Source organism: Parasteatoda tepidariorum, chromosome 1 (assembly GCF_982258835.1).
Source record: "Parasteatoda tepidariorum strain Cologne lab strain chromosome 1, Ptep-v5.0, whole genome shotgun sequence".
In the NCBI taxonomy this organism is placed as follows: Eukaryota; Metazoa; Arthropoda; class Arachnida; order Araneae; family Theridiidae; genus Parasteatoda; species Parasteatoda tepidariorum.
This window is the reverse complement of record NC_141755.1, coordinates 127,446,722-127,462,249: the sequence shown is the minus strand read 5'-3', so window position 1 is coordinate 127,462,249 and position 15,528 is coordinate 127,446,722. Positions and strand designations below refer to the sequence as shown.

The window sequence follows — 15,528 nt, the reverse complement described above, 5'->3', positions numbered from 1 at the left end:
TCAGCACTGAGGTCGGTACAATACAAACCGGATACGTAATTCGTATCGACTGGGATTCGAACCCGGTTCGCCAAATTGGAAGGCGAACGCTCTATTTCCCGAGTCATCGCGGCGATTCAGGGAATTACTTTTGATGTAAAGGCAACTCTGTGTTAGACATCCTCCGTCAGGTGAAGAACTAGCACTTATAGTTTGACTATATAAAGAACTCCCCTCGGCACGAAGTCTACAGCAGTCTGCTACTTTGGTAACAAGAAATAGTGCTCCTCGAATAGGGGAGCTCCTTTTCTCAATGGTTCTCTTTCCCTCTCATTGACAAGAGTCAAAACCCGTCTTAAATAATAACCCAATACCCATACTTGAAATAGTTAAACTTCGTAACCATAGTCACCGCCACCTCTTCAGACGAATAGCTAGGGGAGTTCTTTACGTAGAAAAACTACACTTTTTACTAGTTAGCTTGCTCGCATAACGACCGCATGATGTTTAAGTCTGTTAATAATGCTTATTCGTTTGTTAATGTTATACTAATATTTTGAATAAATTGTTTGAAGATAATTTAACCTTTTATATTCTCTTTACCTTAATTCTATGAATGAAACATTTATTATCATTAAGATTTGTTATCAATGGTTTATTATCACAGCCGAGTTTTTAATCTGGTTTATTAACCGAGGGCTGAATAACAAAAGCTTTTGATGGCCAAGTCATTTTTTACAATAGTATTGAATTACGAAAGTTTTGAAGCGAAATTAAATTTTCTAGTTTTCTGATCTATGATAACTAAAACCTGTTTGTGTGGATTAGCACCACTTCCCTACAACAATTTTAAAATTTGATGCAAAACGCAAACTGTCGTTTTTGGTCGAAATTTAGCCAAACGTTTTATTGGCCATACCCAAGTCAAACTACTTGATGGTCCCATCAAAACATTTTGATGGTTTATGTTGGTTTCAGTGCGATTCATGATGGTCCAACATCATTTGATGGTCACCAACATTCAACATTAAGCGTTCATGGTTTTTGATATGCCAACAGAGTTCCATCATTCCATGATGGAAAATTCTACTTTAATACTATATGATGGTTAACTTTAATACTGTGATGGTCAAGAGAAGTTTGATTCTCATGGACCAGCCTCCATGATCATCCGTGATGGTTCTAACTATATATTTCAGTGATGATTTGAAGGGAATTCTTGTTGATTTTCAGGAATATATCATCAAAACAATTTTCTTTTCTTGTTGGCTCATCATAAATCAGTCAGAATTCCTACATTAGGATGATGGTTGTTCGTTCCAACATTTGATTTCTAAGGGATAGAAATTATGATGAACAAAAACAAGTCTTATGTTGGACCATCAGTCCTACATTGGGGTGATTGTTACTTATGTTGGTTACCAACAAAAAATAGAATGGTTCATGATGAAATTATTGATGGTTTCCATCAAAATTATGTTGGTTCATCAAGGGAAAAGCATGACTTGGGCTCTTGGCTAACTCTTTTTGGATAAAAGGGTTTGTTTGGTTAGAATAGGATAATATTTTCTCATAATGAGCTAACACTCGGAGGTAAAATTTAGTTTTATGGTAGCCAATTTCACAATTAAGCCTTAATTTTTTTTAAGACAAATCTTGCTTCGGATCATGGGCTAACGAAAACTTTTGGATGATTAACCATTTTCAATAAAGAGCTTAAACTAGGAGGAAAAATCTCCTTGTAACCCCAGCCATCAGACTAACCATGGGTGGTTTTCCTCTCTATGTAACGCAAATGCAGGTTAGCTCCATTTAAAAGGCCTCCACGAAGGCAAAATTTCTCCCAATACTTGACCCAGGACTTCCCTAGTCTTCAGTATTGGGTTCAAAATTACAAGGCTACGGAGTTGAAAATTGGTGGTCGTAATGGATAGCGCAAAAAACTGGGTCGGCTGTTCAACGACGGTTACAAAATGAAAAAAAAATTAGTTTAGCTAGCAAAGAAGTGTTTTCGCTAAAAAACACATGGGTTTTCTTTTTTCTTAAAAAAAAAACTTTTTAGCGTTTAGACTAATGAAAAGCTTTTGTGAGCAAGCATAGGCTTACTATATCCTCATATAAAGCTAATTCGGAATTGTAAAAACTTTTAATTAGAAATTTAAGAGGCAAATTTTTATCTTGTTACTGAATTTAGTTGAATTCTGTTAAATAAAATATAATAAGTATAGAATTCATTTACAATGAGCGAAAAAAATGCATTTCACAGAAGCTTTTTTTCCAACACAATTTTTTCTAAAAAATTGTACTAATAATTTTCCGAGTACAAATATTAACGTTAAAAAACTTTGTAGACTAACTACCACTAAAATTTTTCAATTCCTATTCACAAGTATATAAAACATGTTAACTCGATTCTATCTTGAGGATCGTTTTGATAGATAACACTGAAACTTCCGTTAACATGCTCCTCACATTGGACGCCTTCGGACACGCCTATCTTGATAGTCGCATTCACTTCGATTTGAACACGCCTGCTTCTAACAACACGTCTATCTCTCACTGAAACACTCACTTCGATTTGAGCACGTCTTTAGTTTTAGTTTGATGGACAGAAGACAGACAAACAGTTGACTTTCTATTTGCGAATGCGACATTATCCTCCTCGCTCTGTTGCTGCTCAGTCTCGATCACACACTACGGGGAGCAGTAAACACTGCTAATAGCAACAGAGTGATCACGCACACAACCGTGATCTTGACACAGTTCTTTAAATCACCGCTCAAAATCCGGTGATCTTAATACAGCACTCCCGGCCTCTCATAAAAACAGCAATAAATCATATACTGCTTATTGCTGTTTTTATGAGATTGCTGTTTCATGTTTTTATTCATAGAATTCTATCCCAAATAAAATTCTGGTGGGGGAGTAATGTAGCGTAGCTACCACAACAATTATTCAATACCAATTCACTAGTACATAAGTATTCAAAATTTTTATCACCACAGGCCACTAAAGGAGGGAGCAGCTAATTCAAATTTTTCTAATTAGAATGTCTAATTAGCTTTAGTTCATAAGACAGTTAACTCCCAGCATTTTAGTCTTCTAAAAAAGTTTCTTTTTCCTCCCGAAAAGATAAGTGATAAAAAAAAACTAAATTGTTTCATCATCAGCATTTATATAAAATAAATGAAGCAGTCTTACACACCGTAATGTTATAATGAATATAGGTATTTATGATTAGAACTGTAGTATTACATTCTGAAAATAAAATTTTTTAATTATTTTCATAAGATCAGCTAACAGAATGTTAGCATTTTATTTTTAACTCTTTTCTCTCTAATCTTGTCAAACGTATAAACCGAATCCTGCCCTTAGCGTCTTCTTAAAACACAGTAAAAAAGTGAAAAAAAATTCATTATTCGAACTTATTTTGCGTAAACAAAATAGTTCTACTAACGAGAACGTATTAATATAAATATTTATATTTGGCTTTCTAATCATGAAAGTTGTAACATTTGTTTTAACGTTAAAGTGAAAGATACAAATAAATTTACTACCACTTTTTTAAATTCGGTATTTTTCATACGTTAGTTTCTTTTTGTGGGCAAACTTAAGAAAGGAAAGGCGAAGTTAAAAGGAAAACATTCAGGCATTCTTAGTTTTTATACAGTTTCTATATTGTAAAAAAAATTGCAATTGTGATTTTAGAAGTAAAAATATTAAATTTAGAAGTAGAGACAATTTATAAGAATCTCTTCGTTTGAGAGCCCTGTCAAACATTGAGACTAAACATCTTTCGAGTTTACGAATGCTTTATTTTTATTATTTTTTTTAGTATGCCTTTTCTTAAGTCAGCTAAGCACTTTTAAGATTTAAGAAATAAACAGAGTGGTTTTAAAGATGACCTGTTTCCGAAATAAACCATTTAATATATTTCAAGAGCTTGAAAAAGAGTGTGTTTTAAAAGTTTTTATTTATAATTAAATAATTATTTTATTTCACATTCTTTATTTTATTTTCCCCTTCATATCTTATCGCTATAGTCTCATTTGCTTTGTCAAAATGAAGGTAAAACCTTTCCTGTTTCTCGCCGAGGAGACGGTATATGGGTGATTCTCACGAAATATGACAATTCACTGTCCCTTGCTCCAAGATCTAATACTATAATACTAAAAGAACTTTTTTTAAAGAAATTTATAAATAGCATTTCTGTTAGCATTTTAAAATGACTTTGCAATAGCATTGACTGTTTGGTATAGTTAAAAAATTTATTTGAACTTCAAAATGTCTTTTTCCTGGTATGTCCCAAACAATGTTTCCTGTAATAACTCAAAGCTTCCCATAAATTTTTCAATATCTATTTTTTTTCCATCTCAACCAGTGTAGGCATTTCTAGAATATACGCATAGGGTATTATTTACAAAAACTTATTTTAAAATATTTTTTTTCTGTCAATAATTTGCTTGTTCCAAGAAAATTTCATTTTCCTGGCTACTTTTATTTAGTGGTTATAACCAAAAGAGATAGAGCCAGCAATTAATATCTTATGTTAATAGATTGATTAGATGCCCTCCTATATGAACAAGTCTTGTTGCATGAATAAAGAGCCAATTTTCTGGTTCAAAATATATTTCTAAACGTTTTTCAAGGTGAGTAGGTTTTTGTGTTGTCATTTTTCTGACTTCGTGAAATAATTAATAACATAAACTACATAGATTTATCTGAGTTATTTTAAGAAACCCTGTTGTTTTCTGCAGCATATAAACGTCTTAGGCCAAAATATTAAATTGAAGTTATATGCTATAAAATGGCGAATTTGTCATTATCCTGGCTTATGGATGCCAGAGCATTGAAGTGTTACCAGATTTTTTTTCAACTGCTAATACTGAAAGGAGGGAAGGCAAATATTAATCTAATACCAAGTTTATGAATGATTGTAATATGCTTGAGTGTAATCAAAGTTATTTATTTATCTAATGATTGATTATTATACACAATTTTATTCTGTACATGTCCGCAACAAAAAAATTTCCGATTCTTCCTACAGTGGATAAAAAGAATTAATTTAGGCAATTTATGGTCCATCTAACATAAAAGCCTAAGTTGACTTACTTACTATTAACTTAATATAACTGTTTTTTAAACTTCTAAGCTAATAAGTCATTTTCCTAACATTCAAGATTTGGTGAATTTCTATTTTATTTTTTTTCTCGAAGAAATGTCAACAAACTACACTGCTGCCTGTAAGATATTAATAAGTGTAACTAAAGAATTATACACAAAAAAATTTTAGATTATTTTGAAGACTTTAAATTTGAAGAAATTTTTTGGTCCGAATTGTCGTGTTTAGAAAGAATCACCCATATATACCTTCGTATATAGTAACACAAAAATGTACATACCTTTATTATCCGGTAAATATACCTTTATTATACGTTATATACCTTTATTATACGTTATATACCTTTAGATATGGATAAATACTGTTTATATTGTATTAATACTAAGAGGATGTTCTCTTCAGTAAGCATAAAATTTAGCTTCTTTTTAAAAAGTAAGAAAGGCAGTGACATAATTTCGATTGAATTAGAACTATATGTTTTATTCTAAGGAATATGAGTTTCTTACTAATTATTAGGAATAATTTTCTGAAAGAATAAGAGTGATTTTTTATCCCTTCGAGTTCGTTAAAAAACAAATATGAAGTAGTATTTACAATAATTTTATTTTTTCAAAATAATTATAAATTAAATGTGTCTTAAGCGGATATCCACACGAGAGAAAAATAAGTGCAACTCTAAAGGCAATTTCGCAGTTCGGTTGCTTAATTGCCAAAATGGTTGCTCGGAAACCATTTTTTATTGCTTATCTTAACTTTTAAATGAGATTTTATTTTTTTCATGTGATACTATTATGTCATTCTTTTTCAATTTCTTTTTTTAAGAAGAGGAAATCGCTGTAGAATATTGATTGGTTTCCTTTTGTGCATCTTAAAGTCTTTTCTTAGCTACAAATAACACTTTACTTCAACATTAGTGGAGCAGCATAGTATAAGAAGGATTTCCAGCTCATTATATGAAAATGATATTAAGATGTAAATAAATTCCATGTTGCATCTCTAAAGAAGGGGTTAAAGGGGGATGGAATTAAATACTGTTTTTACGTTGAATCGAGTGACTAATATTATAAAAGTTTTTTATGTTTCACGTATAAAAGTAAAGTTTATTTATACGTATCTAGCATTGCAAGCTAGGCAAGTGAGATATCGTAAATGCCAAATCGAATAAAACCAAGCTCTCTGATTTAATACTTTAGCAATTCAAAAATTTATAAAAGTTTCCTGTGTAGAAAGAACAATTTTTTTACTTTGACTTATACCACTTTATGCAGCGGACATTGCTATCTAGACAAGTGAGGCTTTTCTTCCTATTTAATTTTTCTTGGTTAATACCGTAAAATAGTCCTTTGAAGTAATTGTTTAGAAGAAATGAGGATATAATGTATGAAATATACAAATTTTGACTTACTTTTTAGTCATAAAATATTTAAAACATCAGAACCATTAGATCTATCAAATCTTTTCAATTTTTTTTAAAATTTAGCCTAAAAAATACAAATAAATAATGTCTAACTTGTCTATACAATAATGTCTCAGAATTTTATTGTCATAAAATGCTTTTGCATTGCATTAACTGCAAATATTATCATGAATATCACTTTCATGAAATACCAATTTTTTTCAAAATTGTTTTAAAAAATACAATAGGATTTTCAATCTCATTCTTACAATTTATTATTGTATAATTTCAAATATTCATTATTTATCTATGACAATTTAATTAAAATTTGCAGGATTTATTTTAGGAAAAATTTGTTGTATGTTAATTTACACACAAAATAAATTCAAATTTATTAATAACTAGAAAAATAAGCAATATTTTATTAATAGCATACTTTTTATGCACCCTGTTATTTTTGTTATAGGCTCTTTAAACGTATTTTGCATTTTAAATTAGACAAGAATCAATGAAAAAATGGTCAATACTTAGAACTTTATTCATTTTCATTTTTAATTTTTTTTTCAATTTCAATCATAAAAACAATATTACAACTCTTTCCTTCTACACCAGACAAACCTTACATGTTTCCACAAAATATCTGAAATAGAAGAAAGAAATTACTATCATGATAAAATTTTTCCCTCACATTATTAGAATGAGGGAGATTATAAATCAGTTATGCCTTCAGGTATCCCTCAGAAACTTATTTGAAGTTTGATAGATATTTTGATTATAGTTCAAAGATTTATTCTATACACGAACGAAAGAAGGGAGGTACATTAGGTTTTGTAGTTTTCATGTTTGGACTGAAATTTGTTTAAAAAAATAAATGCTATTTATAAATGAAGACTATTGAAAATGAAAGTATATTGAATAATTAATAAGGTAAACTTACATACTAACTGCCATTGTAGAAAAGTAAAGTATCCATAGTTAACTTTGAATAATAAGAAAGACACATTATTCAAATTTGTTTTATTAGTATGATGTAACAATTATTTATTCACTTTAAACTAATAACATTAAAATTTATTATAATTTTTTCCAATCAAAACTTTCGTTACTTTTGATAGAAATAACTTCTAAATTAATATAGAGGATGAAGTTTTCAGGCTTTTCACATTAAAATATTAGCCAAGCATCTTGTTAAACTTTGTTGCATTATTATTTTAACATATAAAACATAAGAGATTGCATTTTTTAATTTTAAATTTTAATCTTTATTCATGTTGATTAAAAAAACATGTTTCCTATTGCAAGAAAAAAAAAAATTATTTTCCCTAAGAATTCTTTAATTTTTGAATAGCTTATTTTAATGCGAGTTAGAAAATTCTGAAAACATGTTCGGTAAATATTTAACTTGTCCCCCCAAGAAGTTACCCCATTTTACGGTAATTATTAGAAAGTTTTTTTTAAAGAAAGGTAGTTAATATACTACGTAAAAATAATTTTTAAAATTAAAAATTCCGCACATCAAACTGCTCTATATTCTACAATCATTTTCCTTTTTATTTTCTTATCTGCTTCTACATTCGTCCCCTCTCTGTTTTGGTGTATTTTGATTGAATAATAATAAACAAAATATTATGCTAAAGTTAACACACATTTATCTTTTCTGTAATGGCAGCAAGTATATAATTTTACCTTACTAATTTTTCAATCTACTTTCATTTTCAATATAACGAAAAATGTTTTGTAAATACAAAATTTTGTTGCATTATTGTAAATAAGGCCTGGATTTTGATGACATTTGCATTTTTTTACATTTTTTGCATTTTTGGACATTTTTTGTCCTTTTTTTAGATTTATAGGACATTTTTTTAAATTTTGGGGTGTATTTTGCATTTTGAAGCATTTTTTAAGCTTTTTGTTATTTTTCTACTATTTTTATTATTTTTTGGGGCATTTTTATTACATGAAGTACAAGATTTATCTCATAATTTGTCTTGATTCAGAAGATGCTACATCAATTAAGATAGCGCAAAACGTGTAGGCCTCTGATAAAATCGAAGGTAACTTATCATTTATCAAGTCTAAGTTTGCTATTGTGTCCTCGACAATTACAAGCTTGGTAAAACAAGAATTGGAGTTCTGCGATGCAATAAATTCTATTGACGTAGTGAGTCAATTGTTGCAAAAAGCAAGTGGAAAGATAGCACAAAGTGTAGCAGGTAAATTGAACAAAGTTTTGGAGAAGAACACTGGCTCCTAAACAATGAAGAAAATACCTAGGATATTAGCAGGTGAAGTAACATCTTTTCAAATTGAAGAAGAATTGTTAGTAAGTGAGACCGTCTTTTTCAAGTACGCACCAATAACATCAGTAGACGTTGAAAGAAGCTTCTCCAGGTATAAAAATTTACTTTCAGACAAGAGACGCTCGTTTACATTTCAAAAATCATTTAATAATCCAATGTAATTCTGATATTTAGCAGATTTATTAGATGGAAATTGTTATATTCATTAAAGTTTCTATACAAAATGAAAATGTCTCGGAGTCAATACATTTTCCTTTTTTCTTGTTATTTTAGGATATAAAACATATTTTTCAAACTTTAATGAACATAGAACAAGTAGTGCATTGCTTTATATTTTTTGAAATGACTCATAATATTAAAAAGTGAAAAATTGTTTTAGTTCAATATTTTTACTTTATTTAAGTCATGTCATAAGGCATTTTCGCGATGTTTGCATTTTTAGAGCATTTTTTAAGGGTATTTTTTGCACTTTTTACGGGCATTAGTTGAGATTTTTTAGGTCATCGAAATCCGGGCTCTAATTATTAAGTATAAAATATAATAAAGATTGTATTTCTTTGTTTTTAAATTTTAATATTTCTTTTTGATTTTTATACCTGTTGAAAGTAAAAGCATGTGTTTGATTTTTGAAAAAGTTAATTTTTTTTTATTTGTGAAATAGTTCTTTTATTTTTTCCTACGAATTGCTTTAATTTTAGAAAAGCTTATTTTAAAACACGTTAGAAAACTAAGAAAACATGTGTGGCAAATATTTACCTTATCTCTCACAAAGTTACCCAATTTTTAAAAATACAAATTATCAATACTCCTATCTGTTTCTACATTCATCCGCTCTTTTGTTTGGTGTATGATGATTTGCATAATATTTAGTTCATTATTATTCAAAGTTAACTATTGATACTTTTTTATTTATACTTTACATTTATCTATTGATCCTTTACTTTTCTACAATGTAAGTAAGTATGTAAGTTTAAATTACTGATTTTTCAATATAGTTTAATTTTCAATAGTCTTCATTTATAAATACCATTTATTTTTTAAAAGAAATTTCAGTATAATCATAAAAACTATAAAACCAATTATACATCCCATCTTTCATTAGTTGTATAGAATAATCTTAGAACAATAATCAAAATATCTATCAAACTTAAAATAAGTTTCTGAGGGATACCTGAAGGCTTAACTGATTTCAAATTAAAGGTATTTAATCTCTTTTAGTCTAATAATGTGTTGATAAAATTTTATCATGATAGTAATTTCTTTCTTTTATTTCAGATATTTTGAGGAACCCTGTAATTTTTGTCTGGTGTAAAAGAAAAGAGATGTTATATTGTTTTTAAGATTGAAATTAAAAAGCAATAATTCAAAATTGAAAATACACTTGTTAGTAAATGCTTTACTTTTTATGCTGATTCTTGTGTTATTTAAAATGTAAAATACGCTTAAAGCCTATAAGAAAAATAATAGGGTACATAAAACAATTTCTCCTACTACAACATATTTTTTTCTAGTTATTAATACATTTGAATTTATATAGTATGTATATGTTACAATAAATTTGTCCTAAATTATATCCTGTAATTTTTAATTAAATCATCTTATACCAATAATTAAATTCTTACAATAATAAGTAAATATGACATTGAATTCAGGAAAATCAATCCTCTTTTACTTAAAAAAATTTTTTGTTACATTTCAAGCATTAAACCTTAATTTCTTCTCAAAAATTATTTCAAAGGACTATTTTACCAGATTAAGAGTAAAAAATTAAATTTGAAGTAATGCTTCACTTGTCTAGATAGCAGTGTCAGTTGCATAAAGTGTTGTAAGTCTAAGTCGAAAAATTGTACTTTCTGCACATAAAACCTTAATAAATTTTCGAACTGCTAAACTATTAAATCAGACAGCTTGGTCTTATTCTCATTCGATTTAGCGTAATGATATGCATAGGTAACGATATCTTACTTGCCTATTTAGCTATGTTAGATACGTTAATAGATATAAATAAAAAACTGTACATAAAACATAAATAACTTTTATAATATTGGTCACTTCATTCAATTTAAAGAAATCGTAAAAATACTAGATAGTATTTAAGACTATCCTATTTTTATAAATGCAACATGTTATCTTAATATCAATTCCATATTTATGAGCTAGAAATCATAATTCTTTTTATACTATGGTGCTCCACTAACGCGGAAGTGAAGTTTTCAAAATTTCTATTTGCATCTGAATAAAGAAGTTATAAAATGCAAAAAATTAAACGTGTATCAATTCAGCGTCTTTCCACAAACTGTTTTTAAAGCTTTTAAAATATATTAAGTGGATTATTTCAAAAACAGGTTGGTAATTTAAAGCATTCAGTTTATTTATAAAATCTTAAAAGTGCTTAGCTGACATACGAACATACACACTAAAAGAAATAAAGCGTTCGTAAACTCAAAAGATGTTAAGGCTCAATATTGGACAGGACTCGATATTGGACATTAACAAATAAAGTCGACACTGCTTCTAAATGTAATATTTTTACTTCTAAAATTACAATTACCATTTTTTTTATTTCATGTAGTTTGGAAGCTGTATGAAATCCAAGCAGGCCTGAATGTTTTCCTTTTAATTTTATGTGTTATTGAGACATAAAGTGGATGTTACGAAAGTTTCCAGGTCTTCCGAACCCCAGCCAAATTGCTTAAAGTCGTTGCAAAATCTAGATCATAAACGATGTTTCTTGCTTTTTAAAATTTATCATCAGATCTTTCAGACCTCCACAGTAGTTTAGGAAGTCTCTTCATGTAAAAAGAAATCTGATAAGTACGACAAGAAATTTATGTAAATTCAGGCGGTTACAAACTTAAAAAAACTTCAAGTCGTACTTTGATCAACAGTTTACTATCCTCGTTTTTTGGCAGAACTTTCGAAATCCTGAGTTACTCATTCTCAGTGAGAAGTTTCCCAAAAAAGTAAAAATTTTAAGTTTGCCCATATGAAGTAACAAACTTATGAAAAATAATGAATTTAAAAAAAGTGGTAGTAAATTTATTTATACCGTTCACTTTAACGTTAAAATAAATGTTACAACTTTCATGATTACATAGCCAAATATAATTATTTACATTGTTAATACAGGATGCGCAGCCAAATTTTTCAACAAAAAATAAGCACTTTTAAGCACTCAAAAAGTATTTTTTTTTAACACTTTAAAAAAATAACATCATTAGGATATGCTCTCAAATAATTTTTCTCCTTCATATTGTTGAAAATTTTTTAATATATATTTATTTTAACAAATTATATATTATATATTTATTTTAACAAATGCGAAATAATTTTAAAAGTTACATGATCACGATAAAATAACTAGTTTCTGGCAAGGAATTCTTTTCTTGATTACATTGGCCACCATAAAAACAATTTATGCGCAATTTTAAATATAGTCAGTATTGAGAGGATTATTCTATTTTTTAATTTAATAATTATTTTACACAATTATGTAAAAAAATAATTATTCAAAATTAGAATTTATTATTTACTATTAAGAAGGTTATCAATTGTATTTTCTTAGATTTAAATAAAAGTTATTTAAGCACAGTCTTACCAGCAAATAAGGAAAAAAAATTTATAATGTAATAATGATAAAAAGAAAGGTCACGTACCTTCCATTCTCTGAAGCGAATCAGGGTATCCAGTCATTGATTGGATCTAATTCTCCAGATAAATTACCAACAGAACGTCCATCAGCAGTCAGTCGGGCTTCAAACCAAGCTGCAGGTCTTCTTGTTTGGCAAAATATAATGGCCTGACCGATTGATATGGAACCACAGATATTAGACAATTCTAGATATTTGCCTTCGATGGTGTGACACATAACTGCGTGACATTTTCTGGCCTCCATTGTTCAGCTGCAACATTATGAGTTCAGTTATAATCATTTCTGCAAAACACATCAGGTGAGTAAGTGGTGGAGAACAACATCATTTGACAACTATTGGACACCCTGCGGTGATTACGCAAACATTGATCATGATGCCCCTAAGTCGAAATTATGACATCAGCTTCATCCAAAACAAAAATTCTCAGCTTATAGAAATCGAAGTATCGCTCTCATCTAGTCCAATGGAACACTTTTCCAGGCGTTCCGGTCACAAAATTCTCTTTTATTGCGGAACCTCTTGTCAAGCTCTCGCCTCTAACAGCCCTTTGGAGTTCAATCCCTTCGATAAATTGCGCCATTTTTTGCCACCTCGCCAATCTACAGGGCAAACTCATATGTAGGTGATGCAAGCCCTGATCTCTCTTACTTAACTTGACAAAAGAGCCGCGATGGTTCAGGGGATAAAGCTTTCGCCTTCCACTGAGGTTAATCGGGCTTGAATTCCGGCGATTGCTTGTTGATACGAATTCCGCATCTGGCTTGCATCGACCACAGTGCTGACGTGAAATATACTCAGTGGTAGACGGATCATGGGTTAGAGTCCCCTTGCCGTCAAGCTAACCATGGCATGGTCTTCCCCTCCATGTCAGGCAAATTCATGCGACTTTGTGATCATTTTTATGCATATGAATATTCAGTCAAATTTTTAGTATCAATACAAATGAGTTTTGAATATTTTTTTTCCTGCTGTTTTTTTGGCAGTTACTACTTTGTATTTCCACTTCGTTACTTTTAATACTTTTAATTTTCGATACTTTTAATTTCGATACTTTTAGCACAATATTATCATGGACGAAGCGAGCATTTAGACCACAACTTTTCGACGTGCTTCATTCGTGCCGATAATATAATTGCTAACTATCTTTCAAAGGTTATTTCATAAATTATTGATAAACAATTCTGCATGGTTTTAAAAGTTCCGATATTTTAAATACGCTATTATTACGGCCCTCGAATTTTGAATCGCGGATTTAAATAATCACTGTTTGATAGGTTTTATTTGTGTTGATTTTATCGTAAATGCCAGTGATATTTTAATCGTCTCGTCTTTTCGGCAGTTGTACGCTTTTTTATGTGGTTTAAAAATTTCTTATATTTTAATACTATATTATTTCCAGGTTAGGGATTTCTATAATTGTTTAACAATAACTAATAAATAATTCAAAAGTAAAATTTTTAAGGTTTAATTATTTCTCTTAAATTACTATTTTTATATTATTTATTTTAATTTTAAATATAATTTTAAACTCTTAATTTTTTTTGTGTTTTGATTTGGGTTGTCCTAAAAAAGTTCCTAAAAAAGTTTATATCTAAATAATTGTGTACTAGTATTATTTTCAGTTTTCTAAACATTTTGTTTGGGGGGTCTAGGTTGGTTGTAATTTCATCAAAAACGCTTTATTGTACAATTTATTTTTCAACTTGTTACAAATTACCTAAAATTGTACTCAGGATTCAGAGTTTATTTTTTCAGGACTTTAACATAAGCACAGACATTACTTAAATACAAACATTCTTGTGATATATCAAAAAGAACTTTTATAATTAAATTTTTCTTAGACTTAAATTTTTAAAATACAATAAATTTTAAAAATTAAATTTTAAAAAAAATAAAAGAGATACTGTGACATATTGCGCGTACTATAAAAGTCATAAAAATTATGCTAATGAATTGAAATAACTTTCAAACGAGAGTAAAATATCTTTCAAAAACCATACTAGCTAAAAAAAAATTGAAAAATGAGAAATGTCTTTAAATAAGAAAAAAAAATATCTTTAAAGCACCATGCTATACTGAATCTAATTACTAAGTTTTAACTTAATTGATTTATTAGAAGTCGAGAAATCTTGTGGTCGAAATAAAAAATCTCGAATTGTGAAAACCCGATTTAAAAGACAGAACTTTAGATAAATACTTTTGAACAAAATAAGCGAGTATACAAATGATTCTTCATTTTAGAAAACTAGTGGTATTTATTGCTTTCATGAATGGGTATCGGAATTTTTACTGACATTTTGGAAGTTATTATCTAATACTTGGTATCCAGTTACTCTGAATTAAACAGATCATAAAAAAAATTCTTTAAAAAAAATCGAATTATTAAATATTAAGGAATTGAATTATTAACTATGAATTAAGGAAAAACTCCCTAGTCCTAGGTGATTTTCTTACAGATAGAATTATCTGAGAAATAAAAAAACTAATATTGTTCAACAATAACATGCGAACTTATTTTTCGCACAATTATAGCATTATTAAGTAAAAATTAAGCAAAATTTGGAGGGGGCAAAGTGATAATATATGTATTTAAATCAAGTTTATTCTTTTAATACTCTATGCTATAATTAAACTTAACTTAAATACTGCAAACTATAACTTAAGTAATCTACACTGTAACTAAAAATACACTTTAAATGCACACTATTTTCTGTTCAGGTATTAAAACAGCCTTTAACTTAATTTCTTTTTTAATTTTATAAACTAAATCATTGATGTTACAATAAAAATTCACTAATTTGTAAAAAGTATTTAAAGTTAAAAGTTTTTAAGTCTATGTAATGAATGACGCCAGACCCTATCATTTTATAATTAGGTACGTAAAAAATTAAATCTGTATTAAAAATATCTACTATAAATAACTTTAGAGTATTATCTAAATTGGTTTTCGATAATTCTGATAATTTATTTATCAGATTCTGTGATGAAAATTAAAATGCTATGGTAATTGTGAAAACTAAGAGTGATTTAGAGCGTTATATAATAATATATAATTTGATTATGACATTTATTTAAAAA

The 15,528-nt window shown here is 28.5% G+C and overlaps 1 protein-coding gene across 5 annotated transcripts in view; it reads right to left on the bottom strand.

Annotated features, from left to right (window-relative positions):
• Positions 1-15,528, bottom strand: part of LOC147816916 (coatomer subunit gamma-2-like) — a 104,825-nt gene that overhangs the window by 84,076 nt on the left and 5,221 nt on the right. The gene's annotated exons all lie outside the window — the stretch shown is intronic.